Source organism: Equus przewalskii, chromosome 3 (assembly GCF_037783145.1).
Source record: "Equus przewalskii isolate Varuska chromosome 3, EquPr2, whole genome shotgun sequence".
NCBI lineage: Eukaryota > Metazoa > Chordata > Mammalia > Perissodactyla > Equidae > Equus > Equus przewalskii.
Genome location: NC_091833.1, coordinates 40,112,046 through 40,120,701, shown reverse-complemented (window position 1 = coordinate 40,120,701; position 8,656 = coordinate 40,112,046).

The window sequence follows — 8,656 nt, the reverse complement described above, 5'->3', positions numbered from 1 at the left end:
GAATCCTGCTACTCTAAGCTCTGCTCAAAACGCAGTTTTTTAGGTCACACTGTAAATGAGAGCTGCCAAAGATGGTGCTGCCACACTGCTCGCCTACTCCTTAGCTCTTCCCCACTTCTCTCTAACAAACAGAGCCTCCATTTCATTCAGGAAACAGGCAATAATGAGCTCAGGGAAGGCAGGAGTCTCCCTCGGCTCCAAGAGTTAAACTATAACCGGCCTGATCCCATTCCCCTTTGCCAGTGACTGATTTGGGTAGACAAGTGACTCCATTCTGGGGAGTGAGACACAGGGGAGAAGCCTGCTGTGGACTCTGGGGAGCGATTTCCCTCTTGATTTACAAAGGGCGGGGCGGTATTCTTTCCTGCCTTCGGATGTTGTCATGTAAGGACATGACAGGCTGGAGCTGGCATCTTGCAACCACGATGGAAAGGACAAGAGAATGGCAGAGAAGCTGAACTCTAGTTTAGAGCCCTGACATCACTGAGCAGCAGGATTTACCCACCCCTCTCTAGACTTTTGGTTATATGTGATACTATTATGTGACATTAATATAATCACAATTACAATTAATCATTGATTATGCTTAATACAATAAACCATTAAGATAATTTGGTTATGTGAGATAGTTTTTAAAAAATATTTCTTTTGATTCCAATCCTACTACACATCCCACTTATGTTGGATTGTAATTTATAACTATTATGACATAAAAAATGGTGAAAAATTGGGAGCCAGCCCCATGTCAGCCTAGTGGTTAAGTTTGGTGTGCTCCACTTCTATGTCCTGGGTTCAGTTCCTGGGCACAGACCTACACCACTTATTGGTGGCCGTGCTGTGGCAGCAACCCACATACAAAATCAAGGAGGACAGGTACAGATTTAGCTGAGGGCGAATCTTCCTCAGCAAAACAGAAAATGGTTGAAAATTTTAGACACATAGATACCAACAATTTTAGAGATTGCTCTCCGTATAGTTTGAATGACATGTGACAGATATCTGGACAAATATGTCCATAATTTCTAGGGCCTTTTCTCTCATTTGTCCCAGCTTTATTGAGGTATAATTGACATACAGTATTGTATAAGTTTAACCTGTCCAGCATGTTGATTTGATACACATATATTGCAAAATGATTACCGCCATAGCGTTAGCTAACACCTGCATCACGCCACATAAATAATATTTCTTTTTGGTGGTGAGAACATTTAAGATCTACTCCCTTAGCAGCTTTCAGGTACATAACACAGTGTTCTTAACTATAATCACTAAGCTGTGCATTAGATGCTCAGCACTTATTCATCTTGTAGCTGGAAGTTTGTGCTCTTTGACTGACATCTCCCCTCTCTCCCACTCCCCAGACCCTGGTAACCACCATTCTAGTCTCTGTTTTTATGAGTACAGCTTCTTTAGATTCCACATATAGTTGAGATTGTACAGTATTTGTCTTTGTCTGACTTATTTCACTTAGCATAACTCCCTCAAGGTCTATCCATATTGTTGCAAATAGCAGAATTTCCTTTTTTCTCATGGCTGAATAATATTCCATTGTATGTATACCACATCTTTTTTATCCGTCCATCTGTTGACAGACACATAGGTTGTTTCCACATCTTGGCTATTGTGAATGATGCTGCAGTGACCATGGGAGTGCAGCTATCCTGCTTTCCTTTCCTCTCGATAAATACCCAGAAGGGGAATTGCTAGATCATATAGCAGTTCCACTCTTAATTTTTTGAGGAACCTCCATACTGTTTTCCATCGTGGCTGCAAATTGATTTACATTCCCAATAAACCTTAAGTTTTTAAACCTCTTTCACCTAAGTATTCCATCATTTTCAGGCAAAACAACCTAACTGATATGTATGATGCATCAATTGCCACCCCCAAAAGTCACTGTAGATCAGACAACACTGTTTACCAACTGGTACTGCTGCCCATCATGGGAACTACATCTACTTTGCCTCTCCTGTCCAACTACTTGGTCTCTGCCGCCCTGCCACCTGGTATCCTGGTTGAAATAAGGAAGCCCATCTCAACTATAACATCTCCCACCAACCTACAGGAAAATGAACCATAGAACTCCCCTCAACAATGGATTTCTCAAAATCATGGTGAAAAGATTATTTTTCTGGTCCCTCTCAAGGAACATAGTAAAGCATCTAGCCCATGATGAATCCTTTCCAACATTCCTCTCTCTCCATGTATTCCTTCCTTTACATTATCTAAAAAAAAAAATCTGGCATCTCAATTTCATTTACCATGAATCATTTTCGAGCCGGGGGTGCTGTCTATAAAGAGAACTAACAATTTTAATGACTCCTCTTTGTCAGAGCTAGCACAACAATACAGAATTTCTAGTAAAGGTACCCATAGTGATAAATTCAACCTGATCTAAAATAATGTTCTTCCCACCATGCCCTTGGACCCGCAAAATTCGTTCTCCCAAGAGTTGGTCAATTTTTATCAATATGCATTAGCAAAACATAATACTAGTTATTTTGGTGCTTAACCCTTCTCCTTCCACATTTGACCTGGTAACTGACTCTCATTGCTTAGTCTGACTGTAATTGTAGGTCTGAAGACCATGAGAGATGGAAGTGGATGGGACATAAGGAAAACTGGCTTCCCCTTACAGGGTTGCTGCTCAGGCAAGGTCCTCACATGGTCTTCAAATCAGGTAGTCAGTATCTTTGTCATGTAGGCAAGAGAGAATGTCTTGGTTGGCCAGGAAAGATCAGTGGAGATTGGGGGTTCAGAGTAATCCGAGTCATTTGAATCTTTCAAAATAATCTCATTCCAATACATGGAATCCAACTTCTTCCCAGCCAATACCCTAGTTTTCACTGACGAGACCTGGTGTTCCTGTGAATTTACCCAATGCTGTAACTGGAAACCTACAGGGTCGAACTTCTAATTTGGCTTCTGGCTAGTTTAGCTTTATGGCTTCAAGAAATTAATGAGACTTCTAATATTATCATAGAACGTTCTTAGGTTACAGTGCATGCCATGAGGCAAGAATCTGAAATTTTGGGCTTGCTATTCTCTTTCACTAAACTGCCCAGCACTTTTAGAAGCAACTATCAACCCTCACAGGCTTTGAACGACTCATGCACTTTAACACTCTTCTGTGGCAAAAACCCATTGGTCCCCAAGGCTTTGCCTTCAGGACGTACTTATTTCATTCCAGGAAATCAGAGTTGATTTTCTATTTATTTATTTTATAGCAGTAACATTGGATTATAACATTATATAACTTTCAGGTGTACATCATAATATATTTCGAATTCTGTGTAGATTACATCATGTTCACCACCCAAAGACTAATTATAATCCATCACCACACACATGTGCCATATCACTCCTTTCACCCTCCTCGCCCCCTTCTTCCTTTCTGGTAAACAACAATCCAATCTCTCTTACTATGTGTTTCTTTGTTGTTGTTTTTATCTTCTACTTATGAGTGAGATCATATGGTATTTGACTTTCTCTCTTAAGTGACTTATTTCAATGAGCATAATGTCCTCAAGGTCCATCCATGTTGTCACAAATGGCCGGATTTCATCATTTCTTGTGGTATAGTAGTATCCTATTGTGTATATATACCACATCTTCTTTATCCATTCGTCCCATCATGGGCACCTAGATTGCTTCCAACTCCTGGCTATTATGGATAATGCTGCAATGAACATAGGGGTGCATGTACCTTTATGCATTAGTGTTTACAAGTTCCTGGGATAAGTATCCAGCAGTGGTATAGTTGGATCATATGGTAGACCTATTCTTAATTTTCTGAGGAAACTCCATACTCTTCTCCATAGTGGCCACACCAGTTTACAATCCCACTAGCAGTGTACGAGGGTCCCCTTCTCTCCACATCCTCTCCAACACTTGTTGTTTCCTGTCTTGTTAATTATAGCCATTCTGACTGGAGTGAGGTGATCTCTCGTTATAGTTTTGATTTGCATTTCCCTGATAGTTAATGATGTTGAGCATGTTCTCATGTGCCTGTTGGCCATCTGTGTGTCTTCTTTGGACAAATCTCTGTTCAGATCTTTGCCTATTTTTGAATTGGGTTGTCAGTTTTTTTGTCGTTGAGTCATATGAGTTCTTTGTGCATTTTGGATGTTAACACCTTATCCAATATATGGTTTGCAAATATCTTCTCCCAATTGGTACGCTGTCTTTTCGTTCTGTTGATGGTTTGCTTTGCTGTGCAGAAGCTTTTTAGTTTGATATAGACCCATTTGTTTGCTTTTTCTTTTGTTTCCCTTGCCTGATCAGACATGGTACTTGAAAACATGCTGCTAAGACCAATGTCAAAGAGTGGACTGCCTATGTTTTCTTCCGGAAGTTTCATGGTATCAGGTCTTACATTCAAGTCTGTAATTCATTTTGCATTGATTTTTGTGCACGGTGTAAGATAATGGTCTACTTTCATTCTTTCACATGTAGTTGCCCAGTTTTCCCAACACCATTTATTGAAGAGATTCTCCTTTCTCCATTGTATGCTCCTGGCTCCCTTGTCGAAAATTAGCTGTTGATGTAGGTGTGGTTTATTTCTGGGCTCTCTATGCTGATCCATTGATCTCTGTGTCCATTTTTCTGCCAGTACCATGCTGTTTTGGTTACTCTAGCTTTGTAGTATGTTTTGAAATCAGGGAGTGTGATACCTCCAGCTTTGTTCTTTTTCCTCAGGATTCCTTTGGCTATTCACAATCTTTTGTTGTTCCATATAAATTTTAGGATTCCTTGTTCTATTTCTGTGAAAAATGTTGTTGGAACTTTGATGAGGATTGCATTGAATCTATAGATTGCCCTAGGAAGTATGGTGCTTTTAACTATGTTAATTCTTCCAATCGAAGAGCACAGAATATCTTTCCATTTCTGTGTGTCCTCTTCACTTTCTTTCAACAATGCTTTATACTTTTTGGTGTACAGATCTTTCATCTCTTTGGTTAAGTTTATATTCCTAGATATTTTCTTCTTTTTGTTGCAATTATAAATGGGATTGTCTTCGTGATTTCTCTTTCTGCTGCTTCATTGTTAGTGTGTAGAAATGCAACTAATTTTTGTATGTTGATTTTGTTATCCTGTGACTTCACAGTATTCATTTATTATTCCTAAAGGTTTTTTTAGGGATTCTTTAGGGTGTTCTATATATAAACTCATGTCATCTGCAAATAGTGACAGTTTCACTTCTTCCTTTCCAAGTTGGATCCCTTTTATTTCTTTTTCTTGCCTGATTTCTCTGGCAAGGACTTCCAATACTATGTTAAATAAGAGTGGTGAAAGTGGGCATCCTGGTCTGGTTCCTGTTCTTAGAGGGATAGCTTTCAGTTTTTCTCCATTGAGAGAGAATGAGATTAGCTGTGGGTTTCTCATATATGGCCTTTATTATGTGGAGGTATTTTCCTTCTGTACGCTTTTTATTCAGAGTTTTTATCGTAAAGGGACGTTGTACCTTGTCAAATGCTTTCTCTGCATCTCTTGAGATGATCATGTGATTTTTATTAATGTGGTGTCGCCCATTGATTGATTTGCAGATGTTGAACCATCCCTGCATCCCTGGAATAAAACCCAGTTGATCATGATGTATGAGCTTTTTAATGTATTTTTGTATTCGATTTGCTAGTATTTTGTTGAGGATTTTTGCATCAATGTTCTTCAGTGATATTGGCCTATAATTTTCTTTTTGTTTGTTGTCCTTGTCTGGTTTTGGTATCAGGATATTCTTGGCTTTGTAGAATGAGTTAGAAAGCCTCCCCTCCTCTTCAATTTTGTGGAACAGTTCAAGAAGGATAGGTATTAAGTCTTCTTTGAATGTTTGGTAGAATTCACCAGGGAAGCCATCTGGTCCTGGACTTTTATTTTCTGGGAGGTTTTTGATTACTGTTTCAATCTCCTTACTGTTGATTGCTCTATTCAAATTCTGTACTTCTTCTTGATCCAGTTTTGGAAGGTTGTATGATTCTAAGAACTTATCCATTTCTTCTGGATTATCCAATTTGTTGGCACCTAGCTTTCATACTATTCTATAATCTTTTGTATTTCTGAGGTCTCTGTTGTAATTTCTCCTTTTTCATTTCTGATTTTATTTATTTGAGCCTTCTCTCTTTTTTTCTTGATGAGCCTAACTAAAGTTTTGTCAATTTTGTTGATCTTTTCAAAGAACCAGCTCTTGGTTTCATTAATTTTTTCTATGGTTTTTTTAGTCTCTATTTCATTTATTTCTGCTCTGATTTTTATTATTTCCTTCCTCCCACTGTGTTTAGGCTTTGTTTGTTCTTCTCTTTCCAGTTCCTTTAGGTACACTGTTTGATTGTTTATTTGGGATTTTTCTTGTTTGTTGAGGTAGGGCTGGTTGCTATAAACTTCCCTCGTAGAACCACTTTTGCTGTATCCCATAGATTGGGCGTGTTGTCTTTTCATTTTCATTTGTCTCCTGGTATTTTTTGATTTCTTCATTGACCCAATGGTTGTTCAGTAGCATTTCACTTATTTTCCACATTTTTGTGGCTTTTCTGATTTTCTTCCTTAGTTGATATCTAGGTTCATACCTTCATGGTCAGAAAGATTCTTGGTATTATTCCGATCTTCTTAAATTTCTTGAGACTTGTTTTGTGGCCTAATATGTATTCAATCCTTGAGAATGTTCCATGTGCATTTGAAAAGAATGTGCGTTCTGCGGTTTTTGGATGGAATGTTCTATATATATCTACTAAGTCCATCTGATCTAATGCGTCATCTAAGGCCAATGTTTCCTTATTGATCTTCTGTTTGGATGATCTATCCATTGGTGTAAGTGGAGGGTTAAAGTTCCCTAGTATTATTGTGTTTCTGTCTATTTCTCCTTTTACGTCTGTTAATAATTGTTTCATATATTGAGGTGCTCTTAGGTTGGGTGTATAGATATTTACAGGTGTTATATCATCTTGTTGGATTGTTCCCTTTATCACTAGGTAGTGTCCTTCTTTGTCTCTTGTTACAGTTTTTGTTTAAAGTCTATCTTGTCTGATATAAGTACCCCCTCTTTCTTTTCTTTGCCATTTGCATGGAGTATCTTTTCCCATCCTTTCACTATCAGTTTGTGAGTGTTTTTAGGTCTGAAGTGTGTCTCTTGTGTGCAGCATATATATGGGTCTTGCTTTTTTATCCCATCTGCCAGCCTATGTCTTTTGATTGGAACATTTAGCCCATTGAAATTTAAAGCAGCTATTGATGAAAGTATATTTATTGCCATTTTGTTATCTTTTTTCTGGGCATTTTAGTAGTTCTTCTCTGTACCTTTCTTCTTCTCTTGCTCTCTTCCCTTGTTGTTTGACGGCTTTCTTTAGTAATATGTTTGATTTCTTTCTTTTTACTAATTTGTTTACTTAGTATAAGTTTCTGGTTTGTGATTACTATGAGCTTGGTATATAATAGCCTACATATATAGCAATCTGTAGTGAGTCGATAGTCTCTTTAGCTCGATCTCTTTCTAAAAGCTCTACTCTTTTTCTCCCCTCCTCCCACATTTTATGTTTTTGAAATCATATCTAACCTCTTGTTTTCTGTGTGTCTATCTCTCTTATCATTTAAATAGGTAATTTTAGTACTTTTGTCTTTTAACCTACATATTACCTTCATGGGTGGTTAATTTGCTACCTTTACTGTGTTTTTGCCTTTACCACTAATTTTATTTCCTGTTTTTTGGGATAATTTTCTTATCCCTATTTGTGTTCTTCTCTTTCCCACTTAGATAAGACCCTTCAGCATTTCTTGTAGAACTGGTTCCTTGGTGATAAAGTCCTTTAATTTTTGCTTGTCTGGGAAGCTGTTTCTGTCTCCTTCCATTCTGAATGATAACCTTGCTGGATAGAGTATTCTTGGCTGTAGGTTTTTTCCTTTCAGCACTTTAAATATGTCATGCCACTCTCTTCTAGCCTGTAGGGTTTGGCTAAGAAGTCCACCGATGGCCTTATTGGCTTTCCTTTGTATGTCACTTGTTTCCATTCCCTTGCAGCTTTTAGGATTCTCTATTTATCTTTATCTTTGGACATTTTAATTATAACCTCCCTCAGTGTGGACCTGTTGGTGTTCATCTTGTTTGCTGCTCTTTGTGCTTCCTGTACTTGGACATCTGTTTCCTTCCTGAGGTTAGGAAAGTTTTCAGCTATTATTTCTTTATATAGATTCTCTGTCCCTTTGTCTCTCTCTTCTCCTTCTGGGGCACCTATAATATAAACGTTAGTGTGCTTGATGTTGTCCCAGAGGTCCCTTAGACTGTTCTCATTCTGTCTAATTCTTTTTTTCTTTTATCTGGTCGGCTTGAGTGATTTCCTCTAGTCTTTCTTCCAGCTCACTGATCCATTCTTCTGTATCATCTACTCTGCTCTTGAATCCCTCTAGTGAATTGTTCATTTCTGGTATTGTGTTCTTCATTTCTGATTGGTTCTTTTTTACATTTTCCAATTCTTTGTTGATGTTCTCACTGTGTTCATCCAGTCTTCTCCCAAGATCAGTGAGCATCCTTATGAGTTTTTGCTTGAACTCTTTGTCAGGTAGATTGCTTATTTCTGTTTCATTTAGCTCTTTTTCTGGGATTTTGTCCTGTCCCCTTCTTGGAACATAGTCCTTTGCCTCCTCATCATGCCTCCTTCTCTGTGCTTATATC